This window comes from Furipterus horrens, unplaced genomic scaffold, assembly GCF_987537825.1.
Source record: "Furipterus horrens unplaced genomic scaffold, mFurHor1.1.pri manual_scaffold_5, whole genome shotgun sequence".
NCBI lineage: Eukaryota > Metazoa > Chordata > Mammalia > Chiroptera > Furipteridae > Furipterus > Furipterus horrens.
The window spans coordinates 74,994,790-75,019,709 of NW_028327175.1; the positions used below are offsets into that span (position 1 = coordinate 74,994,790).

At 35.8% G+C, this 24,920-nt stretch overlaps 1 protein-coding gene across 2 annotated transcripts in view; it reads left to right on the forward strand.

Annotated features, from left to right (window-relative positions):
- FER (FER tyrosine kinase) overlaps nt 1-24,920 on the forward strand; it is a 451,604-nt gene that overhangs the window by 288,896 nt on the left and 137,788 nt on the right. The gene's annotated exons all lie outside the window — the stretch shown is intronic.

A 24,920-nucleotide genomic window follows, 5' to 3' on the forward strand; every position in this document is an offset into this window, starting at 1 on the left:
TTAATCACACTCTTTAGTATTTACCTGAACAAGTTGAAACCCACGTCCACAAAAAACTTGTATGTGGATATTTATAGCAGCTTTATTCATAATGCCAAAACATGGAAGCAAGTAAAATGTCTTATACTAGGTAAGTGGATGAATAATCTGTGGTACATCCAAACAATGGAATATTATTCATCACTAAAATGAAATAGGCCATGAAAAGTCATAGAGGAAACTTAAATGCATATTACAAAATGAACAAAGCCAATCTGAAAAGACTTCACAGTGTATGATTTCAACCATGGCATTCTGGAAAAGGGGGAACTATGGAGATAAAAGTTCTGTGGTTGCCAGGGATAAGGAGGGAGAGAGGGTTGAATAGGCAGAGCACAGAAGATTTTTAGAACAGTGAAAATGCTATATATGATGTAATAGTAGATAAATGTCATTTTACCTTTGTCCAAACCCATATCATGTACAACACCAAGAGTGGCCGCTAATATAAACTATAGATTTTGGGTAATAGTAAAGTGTCAATGTCGATTCATCGCTTGTAACAAGTGCACACTTCTGGTAGAGAATGTTGATAAATGGGGGAGGCTGTGCTGTGTGGGACAGAGGTTATATGGGAAATAGCTGTACCTTCATATTTTTGTAAACCAAAACTGCTCTCAACAAACCCTTAAAAAAATTTTAGAACAGAATAGAAGTGAGATACACTTGGATGCCTTTGAGAAAGTGTAGGATCTCTCTCCATCATTTCTCCATTCACTTAACTCCTGCCTCCCTCCCATTTCAGCATTCAATGACATATCTGTATGGTCAGTGAAAGGCTATAAAGGGTATTGATGGAGATCTGGAACTCCAGTAAGTGTTGGTGAAGATGTGAAAAAACCAGAGCCCTTAGCCACTTCGGACAGAGTTTCACATTTCTCAGAATGTTGTACATTTATCCATAAATTTTCTGTATAAACTAAAAGTTTTATCCTAGGTATTTACCCCCCAAAAATAACAAATCTCTCTCTATAGGAAAACTGTATGCAGATATTAATAGCACCATTATTTATAATAGCCTCAAGTGGAAACAACCAAAATGTCTATTAACTCATGAGTCGATAAACAATGTAGTATATTTATATAATAGATACTATTAAGCAATAAATGATCTAATAAATGCTACACTATAGATGAACCTCAAAAGCCTTAGGCTAATTAAGCAAGTCCAGTACACAGTATGTTGTATGATTCGATTTCTGTGAAATGCTGAGAAAAGACACCTATAGATAAAGCAGGTTTGTGGTTTTCTGAGCTGGGAGTTTAAATGGGGATTGACTATAAAAGCACGAGGGATCTTTCTGGAATAATGAAAATGTTCTCGACTGGATTATAGTCATGGTTGCACACCTCTGTAAACTTGTCAAAACTCATCAAATTTAAAAGTATGTAAACTGAGCTTCAATATAGCTCTTAAAGCCCCTGAGTGGCGTGGCTTAGTTTTTTGGGGTGTCATCTTGCAAAGTGAAAGGTCGCTGGATGATTCCGGGTAAGGGCACATGCCTAGGTTGCTGGTTCAGTCCCGGTCAGGACAGGTACGAGAGTTAACCTATTGATGTTTCTCACATCGAAGTTTCTTGCCCTCTGTTTCTCCATTCTTTCCCCTCCCTCTAAAAAGAAATCAAAAAATAAAAATGAATATATACATACAGCTTTTAGGGAAAAAAAAAGGCCTAAGCACCATGTAGTCTTGGCTGAAAGATTGACACAGCCATTTACAAGTTGTGTAATCTTGCTCACCTTACTTAACCCTTCTGTGCCTTAGTTTCCTCACCTGTAAAGTAAGAATAATTGAGTTGTTGTAAGGACTAATGTACTGTGATTGTATGTAAATACACATTATATCTATATATCTAAAGATATTTATATAAATATATACCTCTTAGAGTGCTTGATGCAGAACCATTTTACCTGTTCTCATAATCATCATTTTTTGTTTTGTGGTTGACTAAGAGAAAAAAGTAAAGTATTGAAATGCTATAATCCAGCAAGAACTTTAACAGACTCTGAACGTGCCCCTGTCCCTAACTCTAATTCTATCCCTTAATTTCTGTATCCAAGAATGACCTGAGAACAAATTGGGAAGTATAAAGTTTGTATTTAGTTCTTCCCATTCTGCCACCATTTGTGACTGCTTTGTTTGTATGTTTTAGTAATGGATTGGCCAAAAAGTTTGTTACTTTTTTTTCCATAAAATAAAGGACACATTTTTCATTTTCACCAATAACTTTATTGATTTGGATATTTTGAGTATGTTCGTTATCTCCTGCTATTGGCTTCTCGTGGGTAGAGGCCAGAGGTGCTGCTAAACATCTTTCAATGCATAAGACAGCCCCACAGCAAGAATAATTTGGCCAAAATGTCAGTAGTACCTAGAAACGTCACAAACCACTTTTGACATGTTCAATCAGTCACAGTACCTTCTCCACACTGCACAGATCCTTTTTTTGCTTTTCAGTTGCGTTTTACCTTTCTTATAATATGCGAAAAATGTTGTGTATTTTCTCCCATCTTCAATATTAAAATGGCTGCACAAAAATGCACCAATTTTGATGTTTTTTTTAATGCATGCTGCTATGACAGCTGTCACAATACAATCTAACAAAATTGTCATGAATAAAGTTAAAGACAACTAAGCACTACTAAAGCTATCAAATGGAAAAAATGTAATGGACCTTTTGACCAACCCAATATGTAGCCTTCAGGGGTCTTTCTTTCCGTATATATAGAACTAAAGTGGCTAGATTAAATGGCCTCTGAATTTTAGATCTAACCTATAATATTTTAGTTGTTAAAAGAATTTTTCTTAAGTTTGAAATATTTCATAACGAATGCTCAAACTACTCTAAAACAGTATTTTTTTGTCCTTTCCTCTTTTCATGGAAGGCATGATAGGGAAATAACCAGCTAGTTTTTATTCTTATATAAGTAGCAAATAATATACAATATTTTACAGTTACATTAAATTTTAAAGTTATCAAAGCACTTTAATTAACATTGTCACTTGTTCTACCAAATTGTATTTTTATTCCCATGTATAAATAAGCTAAATGAAGTATAGAGTTTAAAGTAACTTGTCAGAATCAGTTAAATAGCAAGTAGGAAATCGTACTGTTTTCTGTTATATCATTCAGATTGTAAGTGGGTCAGATATATAATCCTTTTATGTATTGAAAATATAAATGAAAATTCAGGCCACTGTCTATGCAAGGTACCCTATGGGCAAATACATGAATTTTTGTTCCATAATTTTTCAACCTGGTGCACAGATAAGTAAATAGCTATTGCAGTAAACAGAAAATTTTTTGTTTGAGTAACTTTTTTTCTCTATGGGGATCAAGCTATGGACAGTAGATTTAGAAAATTGGTAGGTTAGGACTTACGGCCAAGATGGAGGCTTAGACGGACACGCTAGGTCTCCCTCTACAACTAGAGAGGAATACAACTACTTCAAAACAAAGGATAACTAGAAATTCCAGAAAATAAAACTACACGGAAGCCCAACATATGAAGGTATAAACCAGCGGTGCCATTTGGGCAGGTAAGAGTTAAAGAGGGCAGTGCTGTTTGCAGTCGCACCTGGGACAGCGGCGGGGCGGCGAAAAATTCCGGCTGCAGTCAAGCCCCTGGCAGTGCGTGACCCCAGCGCTGGGGAAAGCAGCCACCGCATCGCCTTGAACAGTGAGGCCCAGGGGGGCGGGAGGACAGATCCCGGTCTCCTAGCTGAATAACTGTGTGAATCCATCTTGGACCCCCGCCCCCAAAGAAAGCACCACAGGGCTGCGAAATAGGTCGCGGACAGGCGCCGGTCGCTGACTTGTGACGCGTACACAGGCACTGCCCCCTACAGCCGGCCCAAGAAAACAAAACGCATCTGTCAAAATGTGGCAGACAACTATAGAAATCCCGGTGGCACAGCTCACCAGGCAACAGATAGAGAACCTGACAGATGAACAGATAAGAAACCTGTCAGAGGCTCAGTTCTGGGCCACTGTTATCAGGTGGCTTACAGAATTCACAAAAGAGCAGGAAAAAGATAAGAAAGAAGCGAAAAACATAACGAAAGGAACAAAACCACATACGAGACAGATGGTGAGGAAAAAAAATCCAGAGTTCATTTCAACAAACTGGAATATGGAGAAGGAACAAGCAGTCAACCAATGCAGAGAGAGGAAATGGGAAGCAACAATGAGAGGATCAGAAACCTCTGGGACAGCTATAAAAGGCCCAACATAAGAATCATTGGTTTGCCAGAGAGTGAGGAAGATGAACTAGAACTTGAAAAATTGAGTGAAAATATAACAAAGGAGAACTTCCCAGACTTGGGGAAGGGAATAGACTTGCAGGTCCAAGAAGCAAGGAGAGTTCCCAAGAGACTGGACCCAGGGAGAACTACTCCAAGACACATTATAATCAAAATGTCAAAAATTAAAGATAAAGAGAGAATCTTAAAAGCAGCAAGAGAGAAGAAAAGAATTATGTACAAAGGGGTCCCAATTAGACTATCAGCTGACTTCTCAAGGGAGACCCTGCAGGCAAGAAGGGACTGGCAAGAAATATTCAAAGTAATGAAAATCCAAAACCTACAACCACGAATACTCTATCCAAGGAAATTGTCATTCAGAATAGAAGGACAGAGAAAGTGTTTCCAGGACAAAATAAAACTGAAAGAGTTCATTAGATCCAAACCACTGTTATATGAGATGTTAAAGGGACTGGTTTAAAAAACAGAAGCTAGGGAGATGAAACAAAGGCAAACTAAACAGGCAACGAGAGTGGAAAAGGAACTGTGGGTACGGGAAGCATATTGGGGGGAGGTCAACAGGGAGGGGGAGTGGGGAGAGGGAGGGAGATGATATAGGAATTGGGGATCATGGTAGGAGGGAATGGAATAGACGGAGAGAGGTTGGGAGGAACTGTATGCACAACTAATGGACATAATCTAAAAAGGGGGGACAACTGGAGGGAGGGGGGCCACCGGGTGGAGGGGAGCAGAGGGAAGGGAAATTGGCACAAATGTAATATTTTAATCAATAAAACACATTAAATCAAAAAAAAAAAAAGAAAATTGGTAGGTTAAAAAAGCAAAATTCAATAACTGTTTAGTGTCTAATATGCAAGCCATTTCAAAAATGTATTATGCAAAGATTTAATATGCTCCTGTTCTTGTCAGATAACTGAGCCCTTTGGAATCATAATTCCGAAATCTATTTTAACCAGTAATGTTTCAGGAGATTATAAGCATTTGAGAATTCAAGTTTAGAGTGAATACTCCCCAGATGATCCTGTCTTCATTTGAATCACCTCTTGAATTATAAATACCTTATTTATTTACTACTTTGCTATGGGTTACTAGATAAGTAAAATCAAAGAAAAAGCAATACTAAATGGAACTAGGAAATACTAAAATAAAAACAAACAAAAACCTCTAATATGCTGAAAGAAGACCCCATTTTACTTTGCTAACAAGTTATGTATGACTTAGAAATTCAAATGAAGGAGATGATGAGTTGTTGTTTGTTTGTTTTTGTTTAAGTGACCAGCTTGACTTAAAGGAATATTTATGGTTCAGGCATCTGTCATTTGTTTTCAAATATGTGGTTAAATTAGGGCACCATAAGATACTCTGAGGAATAGGAGACTAAGCAATTTAACCTCTAAGTACAATGTTTCTGCAGATCCTGGGAAGAGGTGATTAATTTTAGCAAGCCTTAAAAAATGTCAATCTTCACTCTTTTTTTTTTTTTTTAATCTTAAGTATGTGTATAAAACTGTTGCCTTTTTAAAAAATTTTTTTGATTTGTTTATTGTTTTTCTATTACAGTTTGTCCCACTTTTTCTCCCATTGCTCCCCCTACCTAGCCCACCCCTTCTCCCACAGTCACTCGAGACTTGTACAATAACTGCCTCTTTCTTTCTGACCTGAATGTTTTCTTTGAGTTTAGAACTTCCTGGAACCAATTGCATGTTATATTATCTGGTACATTCCTCAGTTCACAGATGCATGCCTCAAACTTACCTTAATTTTAAAATGATTTATGGCTTTGGAACTTTTAGAATTATTGAATAATTTTACCAGGTTTTAGCTATCATCAAAATATATCTCATTATTAAAACATGCTTTAGAAAGAAGAATTGAGATCATATAGTTTATATTGTCTAGAGATTTTAGCTTAGAATCTGGATATGATTAGTAATATTGTTCTCATAAATATCTCAACTTTGAGTAGACATCTTTTCATTGTTAGAATTCCTTTTATATATTTCCATTTTTAATTCCTATAGGAAATTTCACTAATTCTTGTCAGTAGGTTAAATTATTTTTTAAAATAAACATTCTGTACCTCCAATTCTTTGTGAAATTTTATATTTTTATGATTTTAACAAAATCATTTCAGCTCTATGACATTATAGCAATAGGAGGTTATTAAAGTAGTTATTGGAAGTGACTGTTCCTATTCCTTTGATAACAAACTCCTAGTGTTTTGGCTCTGGATACTTGCCTTGCATGTGTTTCACTCATCATGAATGCAGAAAAGGGTAAATCGTGCCAACAAAAAATTAAGGAACGTGGCACCTTGGCTTACATAGATTTAACCCATCACCAATTGTATAATAATATCACTTCACAGCAGTAATAAATGTTGAATTCAAGAGAAAGGATAACATAGTAATTCTCAAATTGATATTTTATACCAAAAATAATATGTCAGCTCCATGGCTGGATATTTTATTTTGCAAATAAATTATTAAAGAAGAACCTAATTTTGTAGAGTTCATTTATTACTTAACGCTTTTTGGAGATGTTTATATAATACACTTTTAAAACAAATTAGATATGAGTCTCAAAGAGTATATAATTATAAAAGAGCACATTGTGTATTTCGCTTTTGGAGAATGAGTAACTTTTTAATATATTAACTGATGTTACAATATCTAAACTTAGACATTGATCTTTACTTTGTGGTTCAATTATATTACAATAATGAAAAACACATCTTATATCACAGAAAATAGATTTCCATATAATTAAAATATTTCCAAAACAACTTTCAAAAGGAATGGCAACTTTAAATGGATATTTCTTTCTCAGCCAAATGATGTGTTGGGTTCCCATAATGTTTCATTTGCTGCCTAATATCCCAAAACAAATGCAGATGGAATAATTTAAATGACCTTTTTTCCAGACTGTAAGAAACTAATATCGTTTGAAATTATTTATTTTATTTATTTTACATGTTACGTAAATTGACAACATTGTGGTATCCTGCACATGTGGCATTAGCTTTTTTTTATTGCTTTCAGGTAAACTACTCCCTTTTACTAGTACATATTCTTTCCCAAAGGTTGAGCTAAGGCTAAAAACATTAATCCAGAAAAGGATATTAGAAGTGAAACCTAAAATATGACAATTCTTTATTACCTCTTTGACTTGAGTGGTTTTAAAGAAGTGCCTAGGGATTCTTTTGTCTATCAATGAATAAATGTTGATGTAACAAGTATGTTTACATGGTACATTTAAGTCATAGACACACTGTGTATATCTGACCAATATTACTCATATGTTTTTTATATACTGAGCATCTCGTGACACGCACACCTGACTACTTCCAGCCAGGAGGCAGATATCCTGGCGAGCAGGACAAAATAGGCTCTGAACCATAGCCTTGCTCTTAGATCCTGTTTTTAAAATGACTGTATGGTAAATGAAGTTTCTTAGTAATTGAAAGGGAAGTGTAGGAGTTAGGAACACATAGGCGTCCTTCCACAAGAAAAAGTAGATCTTAAAGTACTGATTGGTTTTACTATTGTTTTGTTAGGTTATCATTTTAAAGTTTTGTTACTGTACATGAAAGTCTTAAAATACTCAGAGATTAAGTTTAAAGTAATATTTTAAATGATAAGAAAATTTGCATTATTTTTGAAAGCCTACTTATATTTGATGCAAATGTTAGAAGTGTGAATAGGGGTAGTAAAACTGGTGAATTCAACTGAAATAAAAAATAAAATTGTACGTGTATTGTCATTTCTGCAAATAAATGGGTTTTTCTCCATAACCTAGTCAATGTATATGAATTTAATAGTGCCTATTCATATGAGATTTTCATATTATCATAATTATAAGGAAAACAGTTATTTAATTTAAAGTGAGAAGCACAAACTATTTTTCCAAGGTTAAGAGCCAACAGAAAATTGATTGAATAAAATTTCTTTACGGCCTGCGAGCCCAGTGTCGCTGGTTCGATTCCCAGCTAGGCCACATTACTAGGTTGCACGTCAGGTCCCCAGCTGGGGGCGCAAGTGAGAGGCAACCACACAGAGATGTTTCTCTCCCTCTCTTTCTCCTTTCCCCTCTCTCTAAAAATAAAATAAGTGAGCAAACAAACAGAAATAAATTATATTTAAAAAATTTCTTTAAAAATATTTATTTTATTATGACAAAAGTTGAAAAGTAAATATGTTAGGTATTTTCTGTTTGCATTGAAGTGAACCAATAGTCGGAGTATTTTTGTAGAAACCAAATACATCTCTTTTTAGCATTAGCCAAAGATATTACAGTGCTACCCTTACTTTCTTTTGTGAATTTTATTCCTTTATAGCTGTAGTTATTCTGAGTATTCAGAAATAATAGCCAGACAAAGTCTGGGCGCTTTAAATTTGTGGAAGAAATGAAAACCTTATGATCTGTATTTGAGAAGGTATATCGCTTTATTCATAGATATCAGTATTCTTTAAATTGAATTTTATTTAAAAACTATTTAAGGCTAGATGTTCCTTTAGGCTATTTATTCATTTATTCAACAGTTACTGGATGCCTACTATGTACTAAAGGTTCAGCAGTGAAGAAAACAAACCATAGTCACCATAAAAAGCAAAGATTTTTGCTCTCATGAAGCTTACATCCTAGTGGAGGATGAAATATGTTAACTATATAAGAAAAATGTATGTTAAATGTTATTAAGACAATAAAGCATAGAGGGAAGGAGATAGCAATTGTTGGGATGGGTGGAGTCTGAAAGTCTTGCTGGCCAGGGAAGGCTTCTGAGGCTAGGACGCTTGAGGCCTGATGAAAGTGAGGGAAAAAGCTGTCAGGAGGATGAGCTTTCCAGACTTAATGGGGTTGCAGCAAGACAACGTGGATGAAGTAAGGGTAAGAGGAGAGCAGCAGGTCATGTGAGAGAGAGAATGGGGTTAAAATCATACAAAGCTTTGTAGATCTTAGCAACAATCTATTTCAATTTAAAGAGTCATCTTGTGGTGATTACCCTAACCTAAGCATGCTAGCTTCTTGCTGTCCTTACCAGCTTTCAAGGGTAAAAAAGAAATGTAAACAGAACTTCACATTTATGAAAAATATCATGGAAAATACTGAATAAGTTTTAGGTCCTTCACACCTTCTTAGGCTGTTTTTTGTTAAATCCAGTAAATGGGAATGTATTTATCTTGGCCTTCTCATCCTTCTCCTTCATCAATTTGAATACACTTTTAAGGATGAAATCATTCTTCTACTTGTTAAATGTTCATTTTATGATGAGCCAAATTAATTTCTTCTGTAAATCCATTATGCAATTTTTCTTTTCTCATTTCTTCACTAGTTTTTGGTCTCTCTTCTCATTTAGATACTCTTTATTTCCCTTTCTAGGTTTTCAGAAACTATGTAACATAAAACATTTCCACAAATTAATTTTGAGGCATTGTACTTTATATCAAGGATGGTATAGCCTCTTGTCATTGAAAATGTGAAAATAATGTTAGAAACTGTCATTATCACAAGATTTTGAGTATGTTGAACTTTCCTGTTCTGTATTTGCCTTCATTTGTTCTTCTCGGTAAAACCGAAGTAGATTGTCATTGGTATTTATTTATGGGCATGAATTTCAATTCCAGCAAGAATATGATACAGCTGTGCCTGAAATTGAGAGCCTAATAAGTCCACCTAGAAAATGTAACCTTTGCTAGAAAATATAAATTTGCCTAAAATCTTCTGTGTCAAAATGAGAAAAAAGTATCAGATTTGACAATATCTGCATTCAATGCGAAAGGCTTTATATAGCATATTAAAAGATTAAAGTAGTGACTTTACATAGCATCTTAAATAATTTTGTATCTTAAGAGATTACATATAGTAAATATTTTCAGCAACTGGTTTTTTAAGACACTGGTTTTTGGGTTTTTTTTTTTTTCTTATTGTTTGGTAGTATTGAGAGCTTTTTCAAGACCTTTCATAAAGACTTAAAAATAATTTTATCTTCTAAGAAGATATTTGCTGCTAGCAAGTGGTTGAAGCTCTATATTTTATACCATGGCTATTAAAATTAAGAAAGAAATTTTTTCTATAGTTAACATCAATCATTTGTTGAATAGGAGAAAAGACTCAAGTACTTGTCTTTTTGCAGCTTTTTCCATTTAAAAAGTTGCTTTCTAAAAATAATACATAATATATGAAAAATTAATAATATGTCATTAGATTATCTATTTTTAAGAGTCAAGTCTTCCATTTTTTAAAAGTGGAATTTCTAAATTAGGCTGAATTTGAAGCAGCTTTATTATTCTTTTACAGGTGTTTCAAACCAGTCAGTTTTGATAAAAATTAAGTCCCCAAATTGACAGTTTAAATTGCAAATACATATATCACCCTGTAGTTATGAGACTTTGAAACTTAGAAATATACGTGTTTTTCTTTAAGACTTTCCATTCTTTAAAAAGCTGTTGTGACATTTGGATTAATTACTTTATTTGATAAATACTATCATACACCATATACATTGGTGAAAAATATATCCACGATCTCTTCCCTCACTGAATTCAGTGTAGCAGGAGAGACATGTATTTAACACTACCTGTAAATAAATTTATTGTAAACTTTGCTATAAAAAGAGTTTTTCTGAGAGATGGCAAGAGGTAGCACCTAGTTTATTTTAGAGGCCTTAGAAAACAACTCTTAAGTGGTGACATTTGTATTAGGACCAAAAGAAAAAAAAACAATCTACCTTTGTAAAGGGCTAGGGAGAAGCACAGAAAACAGCAGGTTCAAAAGCTATGGGTAGAAATTGCTTTTGTATTTGAGGAACAATAGGAACGTTAGAATGACTGAGGCATACTGAGCCTGCAGGATACAGTAGTTCCTCTCTATATAGTGGTTCACTTATCACGATCTTCACTGTATCGCGGGATTTTAAAAAATATTATATTTAATTATTTATCGTGGATTTTTCACTATATCATGGGATTTTGCAGTACTGTATACGTATGTTAAAGTTACGTAGGTTTAAGAGTTTAGAATATGGGAGATCAAAGATGGCAGAGGAGTAAGTGGAAGCTACACTAACCTCCTCCCACAACCAGTCTGGATTTACAACTTAATTCTGGAGAAATCATCTGGAATAACCAACCAAACACTAGCTGGAGAGAAGTCATATAACCACGGAGAGAAAGAAAAGGCTGCTACATCACAACGTGACCATTAGGGAGTGCAGAGACATGGAAAAGCTGACTGGGCTCCCATGGGTGGCATCTGAAGGTCGACTGAGAAACAGCTCAGCAGCCGGGGGTTCCCCCTGAGAAGGGCAGGGTCTAAACCCCCAGCTGAGCTTCCCAGCCTACAGCAACAGAGTGGAAAGTAAAATAGTATCAGCTGTGAAAAGCGAAAATCCACAGGGTTTCTTCCTAGCCAGAGAGAAACAGCGGGAGAAAAAGAGCTCTTAAGTGGATCACATACGAAAATATTTTGGCCCCCACTTACCGTAGGCTCAAGCAGAGGGAAGGCAGAGAGGACTGTAGATGCTTGCGGAGAGTTTGGTGTGGTGGCTTTGAGGGGAGAACTAGGGGAGCAGCCAACCGTGTCCCAGTGCTGACTCATCCCCAGTTATGCAGGCAGGCCATTCCCCTCCAAGTGGTGTCAACCTGGGGGGAAGCAAAAGCCCTGCCTACAGGAATTAAGCTGCCTCACCCATGGTCCTTAAGCCTGATGGCTAATCACAGATTGAATAGATTAACAACTAAAGAAGTCAGACAAAGGCAGTAGATCCCTGGAAGTCTCCAACAGGCTGCCTAGGCCCAGACTGGTACAGGATCTGACACCACAAGGGGCAGATCCAGGAAGTGCAGATCATTCTAAGAAGCACCAACAAACAATAGGAGTCACAAAAATGGGGAGACAGAGAAATAACCCCCCCATCGAAAGGAAAGGTAGAATCCCCAGAAAGAGTTCTAAATGAAATAGAGGGGAGCCAACTATCAGATATGGAATTGAAAGCATGGATTATGGAGAAGCTCAATGAGCTCAGTGGAAACTACAAAGAACTGCAGGGAAACTACAAGGAACTCCAGAAAAACTACAAGGAACTTAGTGAGAATTACACCAGCACGAAAAAGGACATTGAAGCTATCAATAAGAGCCAGGAAGAAATGAAGAATACGATCCCTGAATTGAAGAACACAGTAGAAGGAATTAAAAGCAGGCTAGAGGAAGCAGAAGATCGGATCAGCGAGCTGGAGGACAACGTACACAAAAACTCCCAGACAGTGCAACAAAATGAAAAAAGACTGAACAAGACTGAAGAGGTTCTAAGACAGCTGCAGGACAACATGAAACGTAATATCCATATCATAGAAATTCCAGGAGAAGAAGAAGAGCAAGGGATAGAAAACTTCTTTGAAAAACTAATGAAAAAAAAACGTCCCTAACATGAGGAGAGAAAGAGTCACACAAGTCCAGGAAGCACAAAGGGTCTCAATGAAGATGAACTCCAACAGGCCCACTTCAAGACACATCATAATTAAATGCCAACATTCAAAAACAAAGAGAGAATCCTAAAAGCAGCAAGAGAGAAACAGCTAATAGCATACAAGGGAGCTCCAATAAGGCTATCATCTGATTTCTCAGCAGAAGCACTACAAGCCAGAAGGGAATGGCAAAAAATATTCCAAGCAATAAAAAACAAAGGCCTACAACCGAAAATACTCTACCCAGCAAGACTCTCATTCAAAATGGAAGGTGAAATAAGGAGTTTCCAAAACAAAAGAAAGCTAAAAGAATACATCTCCACCAAACAAGCACTGCAAGAGATGCTAAAGGGTCGGCTTTAAGAAGATGAAGAAACAGAAAGAAACAGAACAGCACTATTTACAATAGCCAAGTGCTGGAAACAACCTAAGCACCCATCTGTAGATGAGTGGATCAAAAAACGGTGGTACATTTATACAATGGAGTACTATATAGCAGGAAGAAAGAAGGAACTTCTACCATTTGCAACTACATGGATGGAACTAGAGAGAATTATGCTTAGCGAAATAAACCAGGCAACAAAAGAAAAATACCTTATGCTATCACCTATTACAGGAAACTAATGAACAACACAAACAAATGAGCAAAATAGAACCAGAGGTATGTAAACAAGGAGCAGAGTAACAGTAACAAGGGGGGAGGCGGGAGAGAGAGATGGGGGTAAGAAGGGGAAGGGTCTAGTCAAAAAACATGTATAAATGACCCACAGACATGGACAACTGAGTGGGGACTGAATGTGGGAGAAGGGGGGGACAGGATGAAGGGAAGCAAGAGGGGGAAAAAAGTGGGACAACTGTAATGGAAAAACAAACAAAAAAAATTTTAGTGGGGGAAAAATGAAAATATAAAGAATGGAAATGCCAGTTCAGTGAATATTAGAAAGACAAGGATTTTCCTTCACACTGTATATTTTTCTCGCTATATGATCCCTCCAGAGTTTGGCATTCTAAAGATGTAAGTAATGACATAAGTTTCTTTGCATAAAACTAATAAGACCAGTTGTTAATAGAGGCTTTTTTGACCAAGAAGTTGACTGGAATGTCATGCCTAAATGAGACATGCTTGGGTTCTGGTTGTTACCAAAAAGCCCTGAGGAACTGGGAATGACTTTCAAAGGTAATAAAAGCCCACGAGATAAAAGGCCTGGTACCGTGGTTGGTTGTGCAGTCCACAGCAATCTTTCCAGGGAAGGAATGAAGGTTGTTTTCCTGAAAGATGGCTAGAAGGGACCTTAAGGCACAATGGAAAACCTGAAGGACTTGGAAAAGACAGGTATGTACAGGCAAGGCTGAATGACATGTATGTGGCTCAGCTTCTGTGCCCTGAAGGGCAGACTGAAGGTCACCCTAAATGTTCCTTGGGTAAGTTCCAGCAAAGCAGAACTAAAAATCATAAGTGATCATTTTCTGCTCTTGTTGTGTTTATGCAAATGAACAGGATAAATTAAAAATGAATTTAATGCAGTCCCTTTAATGACAAGGAGGGTAATCTTAGAAAAATCATTATTCAAGGAAAATCACAATGATCGGTGGCAGATTATAAAGTAGTGCAGCTAACGTCTTTAAAGTTTCCTTTCATTTAAAATATGTTTTCATTTGAAAGTTAAACTATGTCTGTGGCATTATCAAAGATGTTTAGTTTACAGGCAAGAAGAATGTCAAATGCCTTGCAATTGGATGTCTTTTCAATAAGACAGTCTTACAGATTTAGAGACTTGTTTGTGGGTTATGTTACAGAAATTAACATGTGTTTTCTGTTTTCAAAGGGCATAACCTCTGATCTCATTACCTGAGTGATTGTCTGTACATATAGGCCTCACTTAATCCTGTCTGCATTGCTGCCTCCCAAGACTCAATGGTTTGGCTGAACTAAGTCACTGGGTTGGTGAAGAATGGGGTGGTCTGTGGGCTTCACTTTAAAACTGGTTTCTCTTTTTTATCCTAATGGCTTGGACCAAAAGGGCCTAGAGGTCTGAGAGGGGGGAAACATAAAATATTTCCCTCAGCCCAAACTAAGTATAATGGGCGAAAGGGTTTTTGGACAGGTGGGATGTGCCTGGCACACCTTCCTCGAAGGAAGCCCTTTTTTTCCCTAATGTGGGACATTGAAAGATTGATCCCATCCTTTTGTCATCTAGTGGTTGTGGATTGAATGATGTCTTTTAACCCTGTTGCCAAATCTGTTACCCCCAGAATACAACAAGGATGCCAGCCTGTTAAACCAAACATGCTGTTGTCCAGGGACAGCCAACTGACCTGGAGTCTGCACGATCCTTCCCCATGTGGGAAGGCCACCCTGCCCTCCACACCCTCACTCCTATTAGGGATTTCTGGACCCAAGGGTAGGTAGGACGATGACCATGTCCAGCTTGAAGCAGCTAGAGGAGCATGAGACCTTCACCCATTGTCCTTTATAAGATTATAAAGGGTTTTAATATATGAGAGGGAGGGATTGTTATTTTTTATTGTTAAAATTATTAATCATTTATTTTTTACAAAAAGAATAATATATGAAAGGGTGAAGCGGGAGAGCTTGTATGTACGACCCATGGGCATGGACTTGGGGGGGATTTCTGGGGGAAGGGGGTGCTGGGTGGAGGGGAGCAAAGGGGGAAAATTGGAACTATTGTAACTATAATCAATAAAATATACTTTAAAAAGTTTAGAATATGTTTAAGAACACAAGTAGTGTTTATAAATGTATGGAAAAGGTTAATAAGGGAGTGGCAAAGATTAATAAGGGACTGGAAATGGTTTATAAGTGTGTGGGAAAGGTTTATAAAGCCTTAAAATATATATAAATACTAAATTAAATGTAAGGTTACTACTTCAGGGATTTTCACCTATCATTTTTTTGTTTTTGTTTTTAATGTTACTTTCAAAGAATGCATAGGAAACACAATGAAAAATCGTCCCAGGCCCTCATTCTTTTTGCAGTTCTTGGAGCAGCAGCTCTTAACTAGTTTATTGTGGAGTTATGTTTGTTTAATTTTGGTTTTATTCTTTCAGAGATTTTCTTTGCAAGTCAAAACATATATGAATATATATCTTATTTTTTAACACAAATGATAACTTTTCTCTGTATTTTAAAAAATATTTTAAAAATGTTAATTAAGAGTTGATGAACAATATTATATTAGTTTTGGTGTACAGTCCAGCAATTAGAAATTTATATAACTTACAATGTGATCACCCCAATAAATTTGTTACCTATTTGGTAATTAATACATAGATATTACAGTATTACTGACTCTATTTCCTGTGCTGCACTTTGCACCCCTGTGACTATTTTGTGACTACTAATTTGTGCTTCCTAATCCATTCCTCTTTTTACCCAGTGCCCCTCATCCACCTCCCTTTTGAGGACTGTCAAATTGTTCTCTGTTTTGTTTCATTTCTTCTTTAATTGTTAATATAAGTGAAAACATATAGTACTTTCCTTTTTTTTTTGTCTGATTTATTTCACTCAATACAATACCCTCTAGGTTCATCCATATTGTTGCAAATGGCAAGATTTCATTCTTTTTTTTTTTTTAATGGCTGAGTAATATTTCATTGCATATATGTACCACAGCTTTTTTTGCACTCATCTTTTTGCACTCATCATTGATGGGCACTTAAGTTGCTTCCATATCTTGGCTATTGTACATAATACTGCAATGAACATAAGGGATGTATATGTTTTTTCAAATTATTATTTTGCATTTCTTCAGCTAAATACCCAGAGTTGAAATTGCTGAGTCCTTCTTTGTCTCTTGTTATACCCTTTATTTTAAATTCTATTTTGTCTGGTATAATTATTGCTAGTCGAGTTTTTTAAATTTCCATTTTCATGAGCTGCCTTTTTCTATCTCTTTAACTTTAGTCTTTGTGTGTCTTTCAATCTAAGGTTAGTCTCTTGTAGTCTGCATATGTATGGGTCTTATTTTCCTACCCATTCAGCCACCCTGTGTCTTTTGATTGTAACTTTAATCCATTTGCATTTAAAGTAATTGTTGAGAGATATGTAGTTATTGCCATTGTATTATATTTTAGATCGTTTTTATTTTTTCTTCTTAAATCCTTTAATATTTCTTGTAATTCTGATCTGGTGATGAGGAACTCGTTTAGTGTTTTATTGTCTGGGAAGCTGTTTATGTTTGCTGGGTAAAGTGATCTTGGTTGTAGGTCCTTGCTTTTCAAAACTTTGAATATTTTATGCCAATCCCTTCTTGCCTACAAAGTTTCTGTTGAGATATCAGCTGAGAGTTTTGTGGGAGCTCTCTTATAGGTAACAAGTTGCTCTTCTGTTGCTTCTTTTAAGAGTTTCTTTATGTCTTTAACCTTCAGCATATTAAGTATGATGTGTCTTGGTGTGGGCTTCTTTGGGCTTATTTTGTTTGGGACACTCTGTGCATTCTTGACTTGGATGTCTATTTCCTTCACCAAGTTAAAGAAGTTTTCTGTTATTTTTTTCAATTCCTTGCTCGCTTTCTCTTCTTCTTCACATATTCCCATGATGTGAGTGTTGGTACACTTGATGTTGTCCCAGATGTCCCTTAAACTATCCTCATGTTTTTGGATTCTTTTTGCTGTTTTTACTGGGTGTTTTTTGCTACCTTATCTTCCAAACCCATGATTTGATTCTCTGCTTTCTAATCTACTTTTGATTTCTTTTTTAGTGTATTATTCATCTCAGTTATTGTATTAGTTATTTCCCATTGGTCCTTTTTAATGTTTTTTTTTATCTCCAGTTTCATTTTTTTCTATCTCTTTGTTGGTGGAAATCAAGTCTCTGGGTAGGGGCTTTATGTCCCCCTGTCCAGGTGTCCTGTGACTCAGTTAAGCAAGCTGGACTTGCTAACACTGGCAGCTGCAAGCTAGCTGCAAGCTGTTTCAGGCCACTGAGCTATGGTATTCTGAGAACAAAGGGACTTTGCTGAGTACTCCATTACTCCCTTGTCCTATCATCTTGTTTCGTACTTAGCCTTAAGGACTTACAGTTTTGTTTTGTACTTAAGTGATTAGTGTTTGAACCCAGGTATCCTGTTTTCCCTGTAAGCATAGGATGTGTATCCTGTAATTGCCACCCTCAGATTTCAATAAAAGGAAGGTGCTTGCTCTTCTCAGTGCTGATCTTGCCTGAGCATGCAGCAGCCCCCCGTTCGTCCCATTCTGTCTGCTGGAATTACTTCCGCGCCCTCGGCCACAAAGTACTATAACACTCTTTGTTGAAGTTCTCATCGAGTTGATCTGTTCTTCACCTAAGTTCATTGAACCTTTTTATAACCAGTGTTTTGACCTCGCTTCAGCAGGGCTCTGGTGCCCACTGAGTCTGCCTCTTGTAGTTGCTGTTCATGCAGGTAGTTGGTACTCTGGTGTGGTCTGAAACTGTCCATTGGGTATGCTGGCTCTTGGGCCTCTGTCTGTACCTTGCCCAGGGCCATCCAACATGAGTTATTAAGCCATTTGCAAATGGTTGCTACTTATACTAGGCTTAGTGGTGCCCGAGGGAGGCCAACCTGAGAACCATGGATCAGCTGCTGGGCTTGGGGCTGCTTATCAAGAGATAAAGAGCATGCTGAGGCCAGATGTTGATTGTTTGGTGTTTGTGGACCTCAGAGATCTTAGGAAAGTCCCCAGCATGAACCAAGATGGACCTTTTTTATGGGAGCACCCACTGGAAACTCATTGTGTGGGCCTGCAAATTGGGTGGGGTGGGGTCTCTGGGAATCACCAGGGCAGAGCAAACGGTATGATTCAGGTTAATGGGGACTCAGATATGGCACCTGCCTGCACCTGCAAGGGTAGGGCTCAGCACAGGAATAGTGTTGTCTCCCAGCACTTCTGTCATGGAGAATGCTGCCCCTCTAGTCAGATAGTTCATTTCCTCCCCATACATATCTAGTGCCTTTTGAGCTGTTTCCCTAGCACTAGAGCTGTGAGTGAGTGAGTATGAGTAAGTCCATGCACAGGCCCTTGAGGAGAAATGCCTGGGACTCCAGAAGACCCTTATGTCACTCAGATTCATCCTGTGCTGGTTTTCACAGCTGGAAGTTATGGGGACTTTGCCTCCCTGCATTGGAACCCTGGTCTGGGGAGCCTGGGCTTGGGCTGGGTGTCCTCACTCCTCAGGGGGCACCTCCATGGCTGATATTCTTCCTGATTTTTTTAAAAAATAATTTATTTATTTGTTTCTTGTTTATTTATTTTATTTTTAGAGAGAGGGGAAAGGAGAAAGAGAGGGAGCGAAACATCACTGTGTGGTTGCCTCTCATTCCCACCCCCAACTGGGGACCTGACGTGCAACCTAGTCATGTGCCCTGACTGGGAATCGAACCAGTGACACTTGGTTCACTGGTCGATGCTCAATCCACTGAGCCACAGCGGCCAGGGCTCTTCCTGATTTTTAACTGCTACATATGGTTATGGAACCAGCCCATTCCGTGTGTCTGCCCCTTCTACCAGTCTGGCTTTTTCTATATATCCTTAGTTATAGGACTTCTGTTCAGCTAGAGTTCAGGCAGTTCTCAATGGTGGTTGCTCTGTAGCTTAGTTGTAATTTTGATAGGGTCATGGAGCATTTGTGTATCACATCTACCTACGCTGCTCTCTTGATCAGAAGCTCCCTGTGTTTTGACTTGACAGAATATCTTGGAGATTTTTTCCATCAGTGTATATAGATTTATTTTATTTTATGAGTTACATAGCATTTATTTTTGCCCTGCTGGGTATAACCTTTTCTAGTCATCTGCTGTCATGAAGAGTACTTCAGGAAAAAGTGTTGTGTGTGTTTGTGGTCACTCTCTTATAGAAATAGATATATTATAGGAAAGATTCGTGAATATTTCCCAGTCTTTAGATCTCTGGACCAATAGTTCAAGCAGCATTATATCTGAACTCAAAAGAGTTTTTTCTAGAAAAGAAGCAGGTTCCCTGTGAAGCTTGTGCTTCCAGAGCTTTCACAGTATTATGTGTAAAAGCAAGTACATGTCAGAGATGATTTTATAAATGGCCAAGCAAACCTCATACTTTAGTCATGGTTATAATATAGGTTTTTAAATTAAATTTATTGGGGTGACATTGGTTAATAAAATTATGTAAGTTTCAAGTGTATAACTCTAGAATACATCATCAGTTTATTGCAGTGTGCGCCCACTGTCCAAAGTCAAATCTTTTTCCATCACCATATGTTTGATCACCTTTACCACTCCCCACCACTTCGTTCTGGTACCCACAATAGTGTTGCCTGTGGCTATGTATGAGTTTTTGTTTGTTTTCTTGTTTGTTTGTTTTTTTTGCTTTCAGTTTTATACCAGACATATGAGTGAAATCATATGGTTTTTGGCTTTTTCTCTCTGACTTGCTTAGCCTGATAATCTTAAGACCCATCCATATTGTCACAAATGGCAGTATTTTATTTTTTCATCTGGCTCAGTAGTATTCCATTTGTATATATGTACCACATCTTCTTAATCCAATGATTATAACATAGATTTAAGTCTTTATGAATAAAAGAATCAGATAGTATTTTTTCTTACCACTATATAATGTTCCTTTTGACCAACTTTGTTTAATCTCAGTATACTTGATTATGGCGTGAGGATTTCTTTAGAAAATGTTTGTGAAATTCCAGTGGAAAAAATTCTTGAAGTATTTGAGGCTTCTCAGTGATCAGTTGTGATGTTTGTTGTTATTCACTTTAACAATTACAGTAAAAGAGATGCTCAATGGACTTTGAAATGCATTGTCAGGCCCATTCAGAAGATGGTATACTTTAAAGTGACTTTTGTTGATATAAACATGAGCACTATGGCTCTGGAGCCATATATGGATTTAACTTCTCTCCTACTTCTAGGTGTGTGACTTTGGGCAAGTTACTGAATCCCTCTAAGCCTCAACAAAATGAGGGACAAGAATAATAATGTTCCAAGAGTTAAATGAAATATGTAAAGAATGTGGCACAGTTCTTTTTTTCTTTTTCTTTTTTTTTTCTTTCTTTCTTTTTTTTTTTTTTTTTTTGTTGTTGTTAGTTTTTTTTTTTTGTTCATTAGATTCTACATAAGAGTGAAAGCATGTGGTATTTGCCTTTCTCTGACTGGCTTATTTCACTTAGCATAATGTTCTCCAGATCCATCCATACTGTCTCAAAAGCTAAAATTATCTCTCTTTTCTTTTTCTTTTCTCCTATATTTTTTATTTTTATTTTTTATTTTTTCTTCATGACTAATATTCCATTGCATAAATGTACCATAACCTTTTTTACCCACTCATTCACTGATGGACACTTGGGCTGCTTCCAAATCTTAGCTATTGTACATAATGCTACAATGAACATTATTAGTGCAATCTATGTTCTTAGTGAATATTAGCTGCTTCTAAGTTATTCTAAGATGAGGAGTATCATTAAGTATTTCATTTTCAGTTCAATGAGCTATGAGATTCCTCTAGTGCCTAAAAACATCAAAGTAAACAATATCCAACCATTGAAAACTGTCAGTATTTTAAAAACATTAGTAGTTACATGTTTTAACCCAGAATGTTTAGTTAAAATGTTAATTAACTAATTAAAAATTAATGTAAGCCATTTATTTCTTTCTCTTTCCACTAGAACGTTACCAAACAATTAGATTTTAAATTAATGGAAACAAGTGCTGTTAATGTGTAGGTCAGTGTTTGTCCTTGATGTTTTTTAATATAAACCTTTAGATTTTAGGAAAATAAGGAGACACACAGAATTTCAGATAGCAGTGTCCAGTGGAACATTTTATCTAAAGTCAACCATAAGTATGATCCTGAAATATGATTCTGAAATCAAATCTAGAAAATACTTATTTGTAATTGGAAAGAGTTTGGAAAGCAGACCAAGCAAAATCACAGTTCACAGACTCAGGAATTTATAACAAGAGATAGAAGACAGGTGGATAGTCAGTAGGTATTTTGGAGGACACCTGATCTATAGAGAACTCAAAACCTGTCAGAGATGAATAAGAAGGAATAGAATAACAATATCTGAAGTGTGTCAACATGTATAGCAAACCAGAGTATGTAGACAAGTTTAAATAATAAAATAATTTGGCTACATTGTCTTTACCCTCTGAATGTACTGAAGATAGATTTATGAATAGTTGAATTTTAATAGCTGAAGTGGGAAATGATTAAGAAATAAAAAGTCCACATTAGAATAGGTCTGGCAGTAACCCAGAGAAAATGACAATGTTTTGACAAAGGGAATGAAGATGTTAATGTCAAAGATCTTTCAAAGTGACCTTATATTTTCATGACAATGTTGAGGTATGTGTGTTCTCCCTTTCAGAAAGATGAGCCATGTGGGTTTTTCTCTTTGAAAAATATCTAAGTTGCTACAGAAATACAGGGTGAGCAAATTAAGTTTATACTGTGACATTCTTTTGAGTTAATAAAGCTATTATAATAATCATAGCCTGCATATTTTTTTCCGTACAAATAACTGTAAACCTATTTTTGCTTTACCCTTATAGTTTTAAATTTGCAAGGTGAAAGATTTGATCTGTTTTACTTCAATTTTTTAGACAGTTAAAATTTTCATTGTAGAATGGACATTTAGGTTGTTTTATATAATCTAAAGCAAGTATAAACTTAGACATTCGAACAATTCCAAGAATGTGCTTCTATAACTTTTTGAAATAAATAGCTGACCATAAAGTAGGCTTGGGATTTGTATTTCTCCAGTTGAATGTAAATTGGACTCATTGACATAAATTACTTTTCAAATATAGTTATGTAATAGATGTGAAATGTGAGTCAGTATTTAGTAATATCACTAGTATTAACACAGAACTTAAAAAGAAATAATTATAAGTAAACAGCCAAGATTAATGAGTCAATGATTTGTTCCTATTATTCTATACATATATAATGATACATTTTATGTCAAATTGAATTTTTATCTGAAAACCTGCTATTGCTAATTTAACTAAAATCAGTTTTGAAGCATCAAAATTCTGCATATATATGGTTATTTTCTAATCTTTCCTGTGTCTCCTCTGTACACTTCCCTCTCAAATCATTGAATCTTTCTCTCATCATCTCTCATTTGTCTTTCCTTTGTCTTTCTTAAAGCAAAGGATAATTTCAGAGATTCTGATTAGTTAAGACTTAAAAAAAAATTAATGTAAAAAGATATAGCTATTTCAATTATACCATTGCTTATCACTTTTATATTTTTATGCAAGCATAGTATATTACATTACATCTGGCTATAAAAGTGATCTATAAATCAATATCAAATGTATGAAAGTACATAAATTTTTAATATTAGTTTCTAGATAATTCCTTGGCTGAAAATATCTTAGAAATGCCACTTACTTAGCATTTTTAATATGTATCTGTCTACCACCTAAAAACTAATCATGGTTGGAATCTAATCAAGTTAGAACTTGCTATAAATATATTTTGTAATAAGGAAGAATAGTATCTTTTTTCAGTTTAAAATATTACTTCCTTTCTACCTGGGATTCTCCACATTTGTGTGGCATGTATAATCATTATAAGAATAATAAAGTGTATAAGCTTTTAAAATTATTTCCATAATTTTCAGGGAAAAATGGTGGAAAAACAATTTGGGAGGTATTTCAAAGCAACATACACTCTTTAGTACTAGCTTTCAGTTTTTATATGTATATAATTTTTCAAAGATTGGTTTTTCAAATTGGAACCTTTAAAACACCTACCTACCTTTTTACATTAATTATGTGTAGAGTTATTTTTCTTTGTGGCTATTTTTTTGTAAGAATTCACATCATTGCTTAAGCCAAATGCATGTCAGGAGGAAGGTAACTTCCCCAAAAGAGGTAGAGAACAGAGTTGGCAACAAGAAATCAATAGGATTTAGAAACTAGGTATTCAAAGTTAACTTCTATCATGTAAAAGACTCTATTACATGATAAATATAACATTAGCAATAAGTCTACATTAAACTAAAAGAAAACTTTATTGGTGTACTCTAATTGAAGTAAATTGTATCCTTTTATTTTCACTTAATCTCATAGCATCAGCTGTGAATCATAATTTTAGTGGTCATTCTGAATGGCTGCCTTCTGTCCACTTGCAAATTAGTGGGTACATGTGTTTTTATAATTTTGCGAAAACACGTTCTCAAACTGGAATTCTGGGGAAACTTCAGTGTAATAGCAGTAACAATATCAGTGGTAACAGTAACAATAAGAGTGAATATTTCTTGAGTTTTTAACTTGATATGTGGGCACTGTGCTAAATTCCTTGAATTTTCTCCACAGCCTTGCGAAGTTGTTATTATTAGGCCAAGATTATATATGATGAGGCTGTGATGTAGAGAAGTTAGTGTTTCGGCCAAGTTCACAAAGCCAGAGCCACTAAACAATCTCAGGTCTTCAAATTCCAATTACTTATTACTAGTAAGCCTCTGATGGGGAAAAGCCAGCCTTCTTTACCTTTCTTAAACTTGTCTGCCTTTTTTACAACATATGAATTTAATATTACCTCTTCTGCCTTTTACACACTTTCCTTAATTCAACTACATTATTTAAAAACAAAAATGATGGCTGCTATGGCTCAGTGGATTGAGCGTCGACCTGCGAACCAAGTGTCGCTGGTTCGATTCCCAGTCAGGGCACATGACTAGGTTACACGTCAGGTCCCCAGTTGGGGGCGCGAGTGAGAGGCAACCACACAGCGATGTTTCTCTCCCTCTCTTTCTCCTTTCCCCTCTCTCTGGAAATAAATAAATAAACAAATATATATATATATATATATTTTTAAGTTAACCCAAAGTGTAAAGGACATAATATAAAAAATTTAAAAAATTAAAAATAAATAAAAACAAAAATGAAATTACATTCTGATCTCAAAATACATGAATTTGAGACCTAGAATTGCCCCTAACTTATTCTTAGGAAAGTCAATTAATACAGTATTGCTAAGAACATCCAATGAAGTAATACCTAGAACAGCACATGTAAACTATTGCAAGACACTTTTAATATTAAACTTCTCTACCAAAAGTTTTGTTTTTTAGGAAAGAAGAATTTTTTCCCCTGACTTTCATTGAAATAATGTTTGTGGACTAAGTACTACTTGTAATAAGATATTGCCAAAAT